Source organism: Paralichthys olivaceus, chromosome 11 (assembly GCF_024713975.1).
Source record: "Paralichthys olivaceus isolate ysfri-2021 chromosome 11, ASM2471397v2, whole genome shotgun sequence".
Classification (NCBI taxonomy): Eukaryota; Metazoa; Chordata; class Actinopteri; order Pleuronectiformes; family Paralichthyidae; genus Paralichthys; species Paralichthys olivaceus.
In genome coordinates this window covers 7,526,755-7,541,193 of record NC_091103.1, presented here as the reverse complement: position 1 = coordinate 7,541,193, position 14,439 = coordinate 7,526,755, and the positions used below count along the sequence as shown (strand labels likewise).

At 42.3% G+C, this 14,439-nt stretch overlaps 1 protein-coding gene across 1 annotated transcript in view; it reads left to right on the top strand.

Annotated features, from left to right (window-relative positions):
• The window catches only part of igsf11 (immunoglobulin superfamily member 11), a 124,938-nt gene that overhangs the window by 93,629 nt on the left and 16,870 nt on the right, over positions 1-14,439 (top strand). The window lies entirely within an intron of this gene.

The following is a 14,439-nucleotide window of genomic DNA, read 5'->3' as shown; positions in this document are numbered from 1 at the left end:
GCATATTTCCCAAACTGTTCCACGACATAATGAGTACCGTGTCTTACAAAGCATTTCGCCTATCATACTGCACTTTTACTCACAGTGGACAATGAAGGATGGATTTTTATTTGTTATGGAATATTTTACACTGCTTTATTTAGTCTTTAATTCAAAGGTAGGGTCAGAGAGTTGTTTCTATAAAACACTTTTTATCTTGATTGTTAAAATCCTCTTCAAATCATGATAAACATCAATAAATAAAGCTGTCTGAACAAAATTAAGAAGAAAAGCTGGTGTCTGTGGCCCTTGAAGGACTGTGATGAAAACAACCAATCATCGTGTACCTGTCTGTCACTAACCGACTTGTCTCCCTTCATGCACCCTGTCTGTGAGCGTAGAGCCGGTCGAGAGTAGCTTAATAGTTTGCATTTAAATGCTTTGTGTTTTTATCGTTAAAAGCACATACATTTCCATATCGGATATTTTCATTTTTGGGTCAAATATATTTATAAACTTCGCCAGTGCCCAGTACTCTGCATTTTCATCAGTATCAGAGGCATTTTACTATCAGAACATCTCTAAACTTAAGTAAAGTAAATACCACTCCCACTGCTGGTAACTTACCAAGGCTCTCATATTAATTTGTAAACAAGACATACAGTACATGACACCCTCACACACAAACACAGACACACACATGGTCCTCCTCTGAGGCCCACAACCAGCTCACTGCCTGTCAGTCAGGCCCTGAGGAGTCTCAGCGGACCCTCACACACAGAGATGAGCAGAAAAGATCAATGGGTTTGCATTTATAGAGCAACATAACCCCCCTGCGCCCCACCCCCCAACCCACAGACAAGTACCCCACCACCAGCACAGAGTCTCTGACCTGTGCCTCGACAGCCATAGAAGTGAAGGTATTGATTTCCACATATTAACGCAGCCTTCATGAAAAGCCCCAGGCAGCAGAAGAGAAGGGAGAAGAGGAGGGGATGAGAGGAGAGGAGGCTGGAGAAGATAAGAGGAGATGGAGTGGGAGAGGAGGAGGAGGGTAGGAGGAAGGAGTTTAAAGTAATGCCTGGTGCCTTCTGATACTGTACATCATGCTCAAAAAGATGCACATGTCAGATATAAGCCAGTCCTAAACTTGACTACTCGCTCTGGCCTTTGAAATGTTAAAAAGCAGAAATGGAGCTTGAATTGTTCTTGCTAGTGTGTGTGTGTGTTTGAGTGTGTGTGTGATATGCTGTGGCATGCGTGCATTACACGGTCTACTGAGGAGATGGGGATAGTAGTTTTCCAATGGTAACAAAGTTATACAGCATGGACACTACCTTATTAGTTCATGTTTATATGAACTGGAATTTAGAAATGTCCTTTAGACCCACTTTCCCCTCCCAGTGTCGACAGAACATTTGCCTGTGTGGCTCCACAGTCTCTTGGTATGCAGAGGATGTAGTTAGATGCTGATGGAGTTCGACAAGTACATGTAGAGTCACCAGATGTTTATTTTCATTTGCCAGCAAGAAACTTGTGGATACAATTTCCTCTGATGCGTAATAACTAGCAAACATGCTGCTGTGTGAGTATATGTAGACGTAAAACACAGTTTCTATTTGTCAGTATAATACAATAAAATCGTTCTGTCGGAAAGCATATTTGTATTTATATCACAATTTGGTGCGATTTGAACACGTTCAATTCAATAATAAAATCGTTTTAATAAACAGACGCTTGACTGGGACTCATCAGCATAATCACAACAACCCTGATGACGACTGATTCTCCAGTTTTGGGAAATTCAAACATCTCTTTGTGCAACAGCAGCTTCAAGGATCCTCAGACTGGGTCCAGCAGTCGGTCTCTAGAGCGAGACAAACTGCAACCAGAATCACCACCGGCCAAAGAAACTGTCAATTACAAACAAGATTTAAAACTGGCACTGCACTAGTAATCATAATGAATCGTTGGTAACCAAGGCTTGGTTGACAATAAGGAAGTTAATTACCCTCCTAACAGCTGGAGGTGTTTGAATGTCACATTCAGAGGATTAGATGTTTGGGGGAACATCAGTGTTGAAAGGTGACTTTGCATTTTTTTGGCTGCAGTTGCACCAGGGTTTGGAAAGACTTCATAAACAGTAATGATTCTCTTCACCTATAAACAGGAAACTCGCAACATTTCATCTGATGGCACCCTCTCATTTAGCACCACAGGTAAAGCAGTACGCTGCCAGCTAAGACGTGAGCTCTTACGTAATCAGTATTTGACCTCGAGGTGGTGTGGATAGAAGAAGGCAGCAGTGTTGGGGAGTTTAAAACGTTAGTGTGTTGGAAGGTGCAGGGGATCTGTCCGCTATGCCTAATGGGCAGCACGTGCGGCTCCTTATTCATCAGCTGTTACTCTCTTCTGCCTTCCTTCCCTCACGCTGCCTCTCGCACACTTTTCCCCCTGTCATGCACACACACTCGTGTTCACTCATTTTCTCTTTTCATCGCAAAAACACTCTCTTTGTGAAGGAAGAGTAGGAGGCGTGTTTGCCAGCCATATGGCAGTGCCAGGGGCGTCCGGAGCAGATGTGCTCGGCATTGGGGCTCTGCTCCATCAAGCACATGCATACACACACATGTACACACAGTAACACACACACACTCAGAGGCTTACGCAGCAGCGCCTGTTACCGAGGAAGAGGTCACCGACTGACAACAGCATTATCTAACTCTCAAAGTGCAGCTACGCCGGCTGCAGGAGCAACATGAGCGACAATGGGGAACTTCTGAGGTCTCAGCGGGACGTGGAAACAATGAGGGCCTCAACAAAAATGTTAAAGCAATTCATAGTTTGTATGTAGTCATGCTGTGTATCTGGCTTTAAGCTGTTATCCTACATTTCACTTACATACCTGGAAAGAATGCACAACTCAAAACAAAACACAAGAGAAGCCTGTGTATGATGCTTTTAGGTCAACAGGATGTCACAGTTTGTCAAAAGTTAAGTGTCTTAATCACAAAATGTAGAAAAGGCCCTTCTGCACTCCACTCTTTATGTAAGCGTGCACTGAAAGCTGGTCTGCTGATCAAAGCTTTTACTTTTGACGGATCAGAATGTAAGAAAACTTCTCTGTGATCAGAGTTTGGTGCTTCTGACCGTTTCTTCGCTGTCTGGGAAAAGAGCCCTCGTTGCCTGAAGAGCGCAGACTCAGCGGGTTCGTGTTGACTTTTTTTTAGAGCTGTTTTTGCTGAATAGTAAAAGAATGATTGAGGTGTGTGTGTGTGTGTGTGTGTGTGTGTGTGTGTTACAGTACAGTTTCCCTTGAATGAAATGGCATGTAAATTTGACCAGTGTGCAGAATGAGAATGTAGGCAGGTTCCCAGTGTTTGCTGAGCCAGCGTTCGATCTAGATCAAACACCCAAAAGCAGAATAAAGTTAGAAAGCATCACTATGCTGGTCAACAACCAAGCACACACTCACATCAAATAGATCTTGCACAAAAAAAAAGCTCTTCACTCAGATACACACAGATATGTGTGTTGGGAGTTAAGTAGTTAAGAGCTCAAATCAAAGCAGAATGAAGAGGTACAATAATTACTGCTACATGGTGTGTTGTTGAATGTTACTGTTTTTTTCCCATGTGGACGAATCATCCCTCCTATAAGATATTACACACCTATTTCCAACAACAAAGGGTTTAAATAGATTCACATGTAAACTCATTTTGTGATGCAAGGAGGAAGCAAAGCTTTTCCATTACTGGAAATGCTTATCTCCTGCCAGTCATGCAACAAAATAGATTATTTAGATCTGAGTTGCATGAGACTTTCCTCATGTGTCTATTTGTAGATACAGAGATGTTACGATACCATTTTTCTCTCCCAGATACAGATACCGTTACCTGGACTTTGTGTATCAGCCGAGAGTGATCCCATAGCAGTGCATTAAAAAAACTTGAATACGTATTTTAACAGTTCTATGCTACTGAAGCGATGATTGCTGATTGAGTGATCATTGTTGTGTGTTCTATAGCTCATGCTGTAAATGGCAACACTAGTGTCAACCTTTAAAACTGAAGTTTTGCATATGGTACACGTCACCATTTTACTTGTAGGACTTCCCAGTGTGAAAATGTATTTAAAAGATGGGCTGTTAGATCGTTACATTGCGTACCAGCATTGTTCGGATGTATCAGAGGCATTTCCAATGCTGGTAACATAATTAGGGCTGAAACGATTCCTCGAATAACTGGAGAAAATCGATTACTAAAAATCATTGATTAAAATTCTTCATCTCGAAGCTTCCTTTAATCCATACACTGCTGGCGAATGTGTGAAGACGGACTCTCGTACTCCTCAGCGGCCACTGTGTTTCACAAGGATAATTAATACTGTTGCAAAATGAGCGTGTTCCGAGGGCAGAGTTCACACATAACGTTGCCAGTCGTTGTTTTCACCACCATTTATTGTCCTTTGTTCATCCGTGCATCACAAAGGAACAAAGACAGAAAGCATCGTTTACAAAAACCAAAACACTTCACAGAGTACAACCAAGCTCAAGTCTCCCAGTGTACACAGTTTGCCCATTTACTAAAGCATAGAGGGCTGGTTACTGGTGTTTTATTGATGACACCCAAAGAATAAAAAATAATCATCAATGTTAAAAATGCAATGTCATCTATTCACAGCCTCTTTGTGTCCTGACTGATCACAATGTTGTCTCATCTCACACACAAACTCTCTCTCTCACCCACACAACACACATAAAAGTATTTCTTATCTAATTATTCAATTAATCAATGGAATAATCGATAGCTGCAGCCCTTATCGTAACATACCTTAATGTCACTGCACTGTTCTACTATAATCACAAGTGCTTTTTTAAAAAGATAATACAATCATCTCATCCCCTCCTTTGTTCAAAGATCAACTGAGTAATTAAACCAAAACTGTGCAGATCTATATCACTAAGAGAGACAGCACAGAAAACCAAAATATATTTTATACTTTTTCTCAATGAGATCTAAAAATGGCTTTTTGAAGGGAATCGATAGTTGTCTTCTAAATAACATGGATCACTTGGCTGGTTGTATGTCATGGCGGAGTCAGCTGAGAGCAGCTGTGTGCAGGAAGATCACAAACCTTTATGACACTGGAGGCAAAGTGGCGCGTGAGTGTGTGTGTGTGTGTGTGTGTGTGTGTGTGTGTGAGACAGCTGGTGAAGTGCAGTGTCTATGGTTCTCAGTCATTTCAAATATATCTTTACATATGAATATTGTAGATGTGTAAGAATATATTTTGCATCTTAGTTTAAAAGTCACAAAAGTGCTCTACTATTTAAACATCTGATTTCTCTCTATTCATACTGTATTTATACTGTATACTTTATTTATGAAATAAACTAAACTAAGTTCATAGAGAATTATAGTAAAGTAAAACTGTCCTTATGTGTACAACTGCTCTAGTAATTTTTGACAGCTTAAAAGTACATACATTTATTATATTTTCTATTCTAATTCTTCAAATCTTGCATCTTACACTGCACTGTGCTATAAGGAAACAGATAATACACTCACCATGAGCTTAGTCACATTCAGGTCAGACAACAACAACGTGTGTGCAGCTGTGTAACCGAAAATCAGACTACAGCAAACACTGGAGCTTTATGAAAACACTGTCCGGTGTTAATACCTCATAATATGCCTTTTATTTCTCAGCACTTCTCTCCAATTTGTAGCTCTTATAAACAAAGATATATTGAGTATCTGAAACACGGATGCATTTTTCCCCCCTTAAATCAAATCGAGTACCTGAAATCATGTGGTGCGGGACTTTGCCACACCACAGCCTTCTGCCTCACTCTCTGCTTCCCGCTGATAGTACACATCAGTGGCACCGAGTCGAGCAAGGGTTCATCCTGAAGGTGAGGCCACACGGGGACTCAAACAGACGATAAATCATTACGGGCCCCTTATTGTGGACCGAATCACCTGCAGAAGCGCTGCTGCTCCCATGTGGCCAGTGTTGGCGGGCTTAAAAATCACTGTCCTCATTTGGTAAACGTAGAGAGAGAGAGATGGAGATATCAAACTGGCAGAACCACGACTGGGAAAAAGAAAGAAAGTAAAGAACAAGGAAGAGTAAGTCGAAGTAGACAGAGAGCAGTCTCTGCCTACAAGCCAATTACTAACCATAGGGCAGGAGACAAGGTTACCTTGGGCTAAATGCTAGTTCCAGGAATAGTCCTCTAGTTTTATCAGCTGACTGGTGTTGTGAGGCTCTTGCTGACTGACTGAGAAGCTTAGACTGTATTTGTGTTTGACTGTGCCGTGCAGACAGTGGAGAGAGTGCCAGGAGTCTGGCCTTACCTGCAGACATGCAGCACAGAGAGGTAAACAGTGCTACCTGTCCACAGCATGGCAGATTCAGGGACCAGTGCTGAAAACAAAATCGTTTCATGGATTTACCTTTACAAAATAGGCATAAATTGGATTTCTTTGGAAAAGACATGCAATGCAATTCATGCAATAAGTAGGATGTCACTTAGTAGAGCACATACCTCGGCCAAGGCCCGATTAGTTTCACTGAATTGAATCAAGCTGCACCAAACTTCACACACAGAAATAGGTCCCGTAAATATGCCTGAATTTATTATCATGATCTTTGAGTTATTCCTGGGATTTCCATGAACATTTTGAAAATATCGCAACATTAAAGAAAGAGAAAGAAAACGGGCTAACCCCTCCCCCTCATCAACCTTCCATCAAGTTTCGTTTTCATCCATGTCATAGTTTCTGCGTAATCTTGCTCACAAACAAATAAACCAACAATCAAACAGATAGTGGTGGAAACATCATCTCTCTGGCAGAGGTAGTAACAATAGATCATCCCGATGTTTCTGTCATGTAAAGGCGTTGTCTTGTGGGAGAGCTGCAATTTTTACACCCTTAATCTTTCTAGTGAAGAGGCCACAACATCAGACACAGAGATGCTCTTCGCTGAAAGCTTTGAGTGAACAGGGCCATTGTCACCTAGTTGAAATGGACGTGAGAACAGCAGCTGCCAGACAGCGAAACACAGCCCCTTGCCAATCATGTCATCTTACTGGCAGATCAGTATGCCTGGCAGGATGTTAGATTTACGTGCAGACACTGTGACAGGTTTGCCAAACATGCAAGTCTGCCAGGGAGTAGAGTTACTACACACAGAGATGGTGTGAAGGCTGTGAGGTGGCTGCTGGTGACGGGGACAGAGTCTGTTTCTTTTGGGAAATCCAGGTCTGGTTCGTCAGCTGTCATTTGAAACAACATGCAGAACAGTCTGTGCTGGTTTTTTTGGACGCAGTGTGACCCAGGATGATGAACAATGTTTAAGCTCAGAGCTGCGTACGTATTTGTGATTAGTGTACTCCTCTGAAGTTGGAACTTGATTTTTTTTTTTTTTTTTGGTCATTGTGTGTGTGTGTGTGTGTGTGGTAGTGTCCAGGGCTGCATGTGCAGAGCCATCTGTTTGCTGCTTTAGCAGTAGTCTTCCAGTGCCCGAGCTTATCTGTGCACGAGGGCAGTGGCCTACTTCAACCTTCTGCTCGCTCAGCGCCCACATGCCGAGCACACTGGTTTGGTTGATCACCCGTCAGCTTGCTCACAATAACTTTCCCCAACTTCATTTGCATTAGCGAGCAAAATATTCCCCATCGCATGCTACAAATTTCAAAGTAACACTTATATTATATATACTTTTAAGGAACAGTAATTTGTGACACCTTATGTTTCTAAATTAAAACAGTCCACAATCTTTGTTGCACAATTTCATTTCAGTTCATCTTTGACTTGTGCATTTCTGTCTCAATAAAACTACATTTCTCAATGAGTTTTTAATTTAAAATTGTTTTAATATAAATACTGCGTTTGCCAGTGTGGACGTGTTGCAAGTGGTACAGATGATGGATGAGTGGAGGGATGGATGCCTTTGCAATGCAATAGAGTTCAATCTAGTTAAAATTCTGCTAAAATGAGAATGAGCTCTAGTCCCTCTAAATATTCTCTCCGTTCATGATTGCCATAGCTTGTATATGTGAGCTGTGAGGCCTGGAGTTTATAGTGGCGGTGCATCAGGAGCGCAGTGAGCTGGACTCGTCAGACTGAGTACAGTTGAGAGGAGAGTATTAAGCTATGTAGGCTGCGAGCCCTGTTCAAGAGTTGGCTGTTGTGGCTAATAGGTCAACTAGGATGGGCAGGGCAGCAAATGAGGGGGAGGATGAGCAAGAGATTTTTTAAGGCTCTTTCATTGGATGAGGGTTTGCAGGATGGGAAGGAAAGGAAAGGAATCATCATCTGATTTCCTTTTGAGCCAGCAAAATATCTCATCCAGTTTGTGACCATATAAATATAAGAAGAAGATCAAGCTGAAGATATAAATCCATGCATCACTTTGCATCATTGTCATCTATAGTTTTGATCATGCAACTAGAGCCTAATAGAATATGCACAATATTTGAATTTGTACAAAGAGTTCCATGAAAGAAATAGCCCCCACCCCTGTGAAAAGACTTGTTGTCTTTTTGTTTGTTTGGATTAAACATCTCAGATATGACCGGGGATTTATTCATCTGAAAGCTCAGCGAGTCATTTATCCATTGCCAATCTACTATGCTGAGCTAAATCTCCCCGCCATACCGTCACACCATTGACTGTATATAAACATGGACATTGTGGCAGCACCCCAAAAATGAAACCAAATCATCTTGACCGCCCCCTGGTGGCTGGCTGCAGTATCGGCCATAAACTCCACCTCCTTCATGTCATGATTGATAGATTTTACTGACTTGCAAGTGGTCAGGTGTATTAGCAGACAGTGGTTTGTTCCATTTATGGTATATTTTGGTCTAATTTTTTGTAAAACTGCAGGAAATTAAGGTACGTCGTAGGTTTTTTGTTGTTGTTTGGCGGTAGCATCAATCTTAATTTCCTAGTCAAACTCCATTAACATGAGCAAAGCTCATGGAGAAATTAAAAACCTTTTCAGGTTAAAAAATGAGTTGGTTTGTGACTTTATTTTTACCTCAGCAGTGCTGTGAGCATGGTGCTTGATGAGTGGCTATACTGAGCAGCTGGGTACACAACTACGCCACCTGAGTTTCACACGGATGTCGTCGCTCGCTTGTTGGTTCGCCCTGGTGCCTCGCGGGCAGTGGCAACATCACAGGGCCCCCGCTACATACACGTACAGAGCCCGTCGTGAAGCCCCTGGGTCTCCTGCAAGAGAATGGGATGCAGGGCTCCATTTATGTGTGGGCCCAGGTGTCGGCACACATGAATCCACTCGTAGATGTGTGTTCATGCTTGTATCTAATTTCATGTTTTTACTACTTTTTTTTGTCCCTGTGGTCGTTTCACCTCTAGTGTCAAAGGTTAAAGAACTTATCGCAATTTGCATTTGAGTCCGGAGAGAAACTCTAAAAGAACTCAGATTAAACATGAAATGCGGTCGGAGCTGCCAACTGTCACGCCTGAAGCAGGAGATACATGATTTTATGCTTAATCTCTCACCGCTTCCTCTTCCTCGTCTCCTCTCACTACTTGAGAGGTCTCACGCTTGGAGTAGATGCAGCTGACAAAAGGTGGATATCACGCATGAAACTGACCAACTGTGATATCTTTAATGTTGCACTCTGGTTTAAACATTTTAAATATAGCTGGATTAAATCTTAAAAACACCAAGCTATTGTAATTTGGAGGAGATTATTTGAATATATCAATGCTGCATGTATTGGTGTGTGTCCTGTTTTCTCTCCTAAATCAGACATCGCATCATCTCACAGTATGTATGTCTGTGTGTGTGTGTGTGTGTGTGTGTTTGTGTGTGTTTGTGTGTGTCTCTGTGTGTGTTCTCACTCACTCAGTGAAGCTGTGCCAGAGGCTCATCACATCACAGCATCAGGGGCATCTGTTTGAAACTGAAATAAAAGTAAAGCCTATGAATAAAAGAGCCCCATGAATAAAAAACACAGGATGCAAATGACTTGCCAGGCAGGGATTGTCTGTCTGCGTCTGTGCGTGTGTGTGTGTGCGAACACTCTCAGTCAAACTAAGGTGCAGCCATGATGGGATGGAGAACAAATGCAGGGTGAATACAACACTTCCACTCTTTTACTCACTCTAACACCCTCTCTTTCCTTCTCTCTCTCTCACACACACACACAGTTTGGTTTTCTCATGCATTAATCAACAGCAGTTTTGACACTTGGCTCCTGAATGAGGAGACAGAGCTGTTTTACTGGAGCCATGCAGTTGGTTCTCTCCTTGACTCCACCAGCTCTGCTAGCACTGCCTGAGGTGACTTTATCAATTAGGCCTCACTGGTATACAGCATCCTCCCCTTTTCTGCCTTTCTTCTGGTTTGTTCTTTCTGTCTTTACCTCCATATCAGACTCCTGCTCTCCCTTCTCACGGTGCCTCCGTCTCTCATGCTTCTCTTTTCCTCCTTGTGGATTCCTGCCCACGCTTCTCTTATTTCAAAGTAAAAACACAATCATTTCCATTTCCAAACTTTTTCTGACATGGAACATTTTTGATTTTATCAGGACTTACATGTCTTTGTCTTAACAATAAATGCCCAACATAAAATTCCTGATATATTTTTGTCAGTGACACGGTGCTGCAGTGAGTAGCACTGTCACCTCACAGCAAGAAGGATCCCGTTCAGTCGAGGTCTTTCTTTGTGAAGTGTGTATGTTCTCCCTGTTTCTGTTTTCTCTGCGTACCTCGACTTCCTCCCGCTGTCCAATTGGGATTACGTTGATTGGAGACTTTAAATGAAGCGTAGGTGTTAATATCTCTGTGTGTCTGCTCTCTGATGGACTGGACATCCAGGGTGTCCCTCGCCACTTCTTCAATGTCAGCTTGGATTTGTGTCTGCCCCCCTGTGACCTTCAAAGCATAAGCGGTGTATAATGGATGGATGGATTTTATTATTGACTAAACACACTTAACAAATAGACAACAGAAGAGAATAGGTAGCTCTTTATTTACCTATTCATATGAGTGAAACCAAGCATTTCTTGGCTTTATTCATTGTACATTAATCATGGCACTGTCTGACCATTTTATCTATATAAACATGTTCCCAAACCACCAGGATCTACAGGAGCATGTAGATGTGTGTCATTCTTGCAGCCCATCGACTGATTACAAATTACAAACTGCCAATATTTTGGGCTTCCAGTGTAGCAGAGACTTTGTTTTTTGATCAGTGTTGATCACTTTCTGGCTACAGTTTCTTTTATTGAGCTGAATAGTTCATCGCACAAAACAGTGATACTTTTTCTAGGTGTTTTATGGAGAAAACCTTTTGGCTAATCTCTATTAACAGCTATTTTTTCGATATGAATGCAGACACATTTAAAAGCCGATGCATTTTGGTTAATGTTCTACCAATGTTTGACCTGGAGGAGACCAGCGCTTGCTCAAATGAGATCAGTGTGTGAACTCTAAATAGAAACCAGAGACGGCCCCAAACTCGCCCACAGATTCTGGATATTCGCATGCAGAAGCTTTTTTTATTGAGATTACTCACAGATAAATCGATAAATTGCCAGTGAGATCAAGTTATTTTGTAAAACTATGCTGCTAAATCTAATCAGCAGCCCATGACCTGACTTGTATCATCCCACGGTAACTCAATAAAGGTGACAACACAGCATTGATCTACCACAGGTACACATAACTGGGCAGTGGATGACCAGCATCTGGGAGAGATGTCCATGTACGTTTTTGCTTTTCTACTGTCAGTCACGCTGGTCTGGGTCCTGCTGAGCTGTGCCTCGGGGCAGCTCCGAGCTGCAAGAGAGAGGAGGAGAGAACAAGATGGTTGTTGATAGAAAAATGAAGAGCCTTGGATGTTAAATCCGGCAGGACGGGCACCTCATTTACATCACACCTATATATGCACCTCAGCCTGGAGATATGAAGAAGACTGCAGAACTCAGCCTTGGGCAAGAATAGATGTGAGAAAGGAACAAAACAGAGGGAGAGCATAAACTATGAGGCTGAGTCTATTTCTCCGTTATTCTAATCAGTTTCGATGATTTACATCGGCTTGTTTATCATATTCTATTCACAACATCACACTGTCGCATTTAGTTTTTTATTCGGGTGGTCCTGCTCGACACCGAATGGCTCAACATTCATCCCTCACACATCCAACCCTTTTCAACGTGTGTATGCTGGACACACACTTGTCTACAGGACATGCAACATGAGCAGAACTGATGGTGTGAAGCAGAAGTTTGTGCAATAATGAGGCAATGCCAAGCAATGGCTCAGTTTAGCTGGTGAGCAGTCAAGTCTTACATGTGTCCCCAAAGGGCTACCGTACATGTCACCGATGACACACACTGATGAATTTGAATATGCATGTGTGATATTGGATGGTACATATCGTGTGTGTGTATATGTGTGTGGGTGTGCGTGTGTGTGTGTGAGAGTCAAGAGGGCATGTGTGCATATGTACTTTGACTGTATATGCACATATGTTTGCTCGCACATGTGTTTGTGTGCTTGTTTGTAAGTGTGTGCGTGCGGTTGTGTGTGTGAGTGTGGTTGTGTGTGTGTGTGTGTGTGTTCTTTGGTCTTTGGGGCTTACAGGCTCTGTGCACAGAGGTTTCTTAATCCAGTGTTTTGAAATGAGCCCTCCAGCTGTTGTGGGTTTGAGAGACTGCTGCCTTGGAGGAGGCTCAGAGACGATAAGATGCTCCTTCTATCTTCATTCCTCTAGGAGTTTACTTTCTTTCTTTCTTTTGTCCTTTTATTTCTTTCTGTCTCTCCCTCCTTCCTCTCCTCTCCCTTCCTTTCTTTCTTTCTCTCCTTTCATTCCCTTTTCTCTTTCTTTCGTCCTTCCTCTCCATTCTTTCCCTCCCTTCCTCTCCCTTATTTCCCTTCTTTCCTTACTTTCCTTCCTTCTTCTCCTCTCTGAATCTTCCACGTTATTATCTGTGTGGTCAGAAGAAGAATGAACACTTTGAATCATCCCATGCTGCCGTTACAATCGCACACATTCTGTTCAGCTTGTGATGTTTTGTGTGAACTTCATCCGTCTTGCAGTTAATCCTCCAGTAAGAACACACAGTGGATGAATTCAATGCAGGAAATGAACCTTGTGTACATAGAGGATGATCAGATTAGAGTGGTGATCTAAGTGTGGGTTATTCATTGTATTTACAGCAAAATGGTTTGTTGATCCAGATGGTTAATTGAAGCTCATTAGCTGCGTCGTGACTGTACATGCTGAGGAGACGCCGTGCTGCTTAACACACTGTCGTAGTATTTAAGCAATCGAACAATCAAAGTGAATTATACCTTTTGACACTCAAGTAAAATATAATGCCTTCAAGTGAAAGTCCTTACACAATTAAAGTCCTTTCATGGACATATCTCTTAGTGGTGTGGAGCAGGTTGAGCGCTGCCTATCTCCCTCGTGCCAGCAGTGAGCCTGGAGGGCGTGTGGTGTCTGCCAGCAGAGGGGAAGCGTAGGAAGTCCAGCAGGTTTTGGACAGACAGAGACGGAGCAACGGGCAGTCTGTCGGTTAGAATAGGATGGCCAAAATGCAAATTGGCGAGAAATGAAGCCTTAAATTCTTAGCAGATGGATCATCCAAATATTTATAACCCAGAAAACATAGGAATATATACAGTATATTGATGTATAAGGGGCTCATCGCTTGCACTTGACTTCTGGCTTGACTTATCCTGCCGCACAAACGACATGCTGGTGGTCTCCGCTAAGATCATCATCTTACATTATCACTAACAAGGACGATTCACAGGACATGATCAATTATTCTTAATCATATCAGTGCCATCATCCTCCTCACCATGTTTAGATAAGATTACTTCCCACTGGGCTTTTTGGACATGGATACATGCATGCGGGGGAGATTTAACTTAATTTAGACTGTAATGTCTTTAGCTGGTCTAGAAATAGGATGCAGCATGTACATATTTGTCTCCGTGGGTCTGTTATGGCTGACAGCTGAGTCGAGATCCAGATAGCAGCTCCATGCTTCCTTAGTTTAAAAGGCTTAAACCTTTCAAAGAACAGGATGGGGGAAATCTTATTCAGAATAGCCGCAGCTATCCCCACTTGTCATGTTGATGTTTGTACATGTATCGATACAAGCGGCGTTCCTATGAAAGCGGCAGGATGCTAGTTGTTTGAGGAAAGGAATCACTCAAGAGACAGCCCATCGTGTTCCCCCATTTAACTGTTACATATTTCATGTGATCCTTCACAGTGCGGTCTCGATGTTTGTTTATCAGCTGAGAGCTTTTCAAAAGAGGAGCTCGGTTTAGAAATCATATTTCTTTTTGCCATAAAGATGAAAAGGCTGCAGCGAAAAGGACACATTGAGGAATTAAACACAACTCATGCTTTTAAAGATGTTGCACATTTAGTTGTACACGCCAGAGG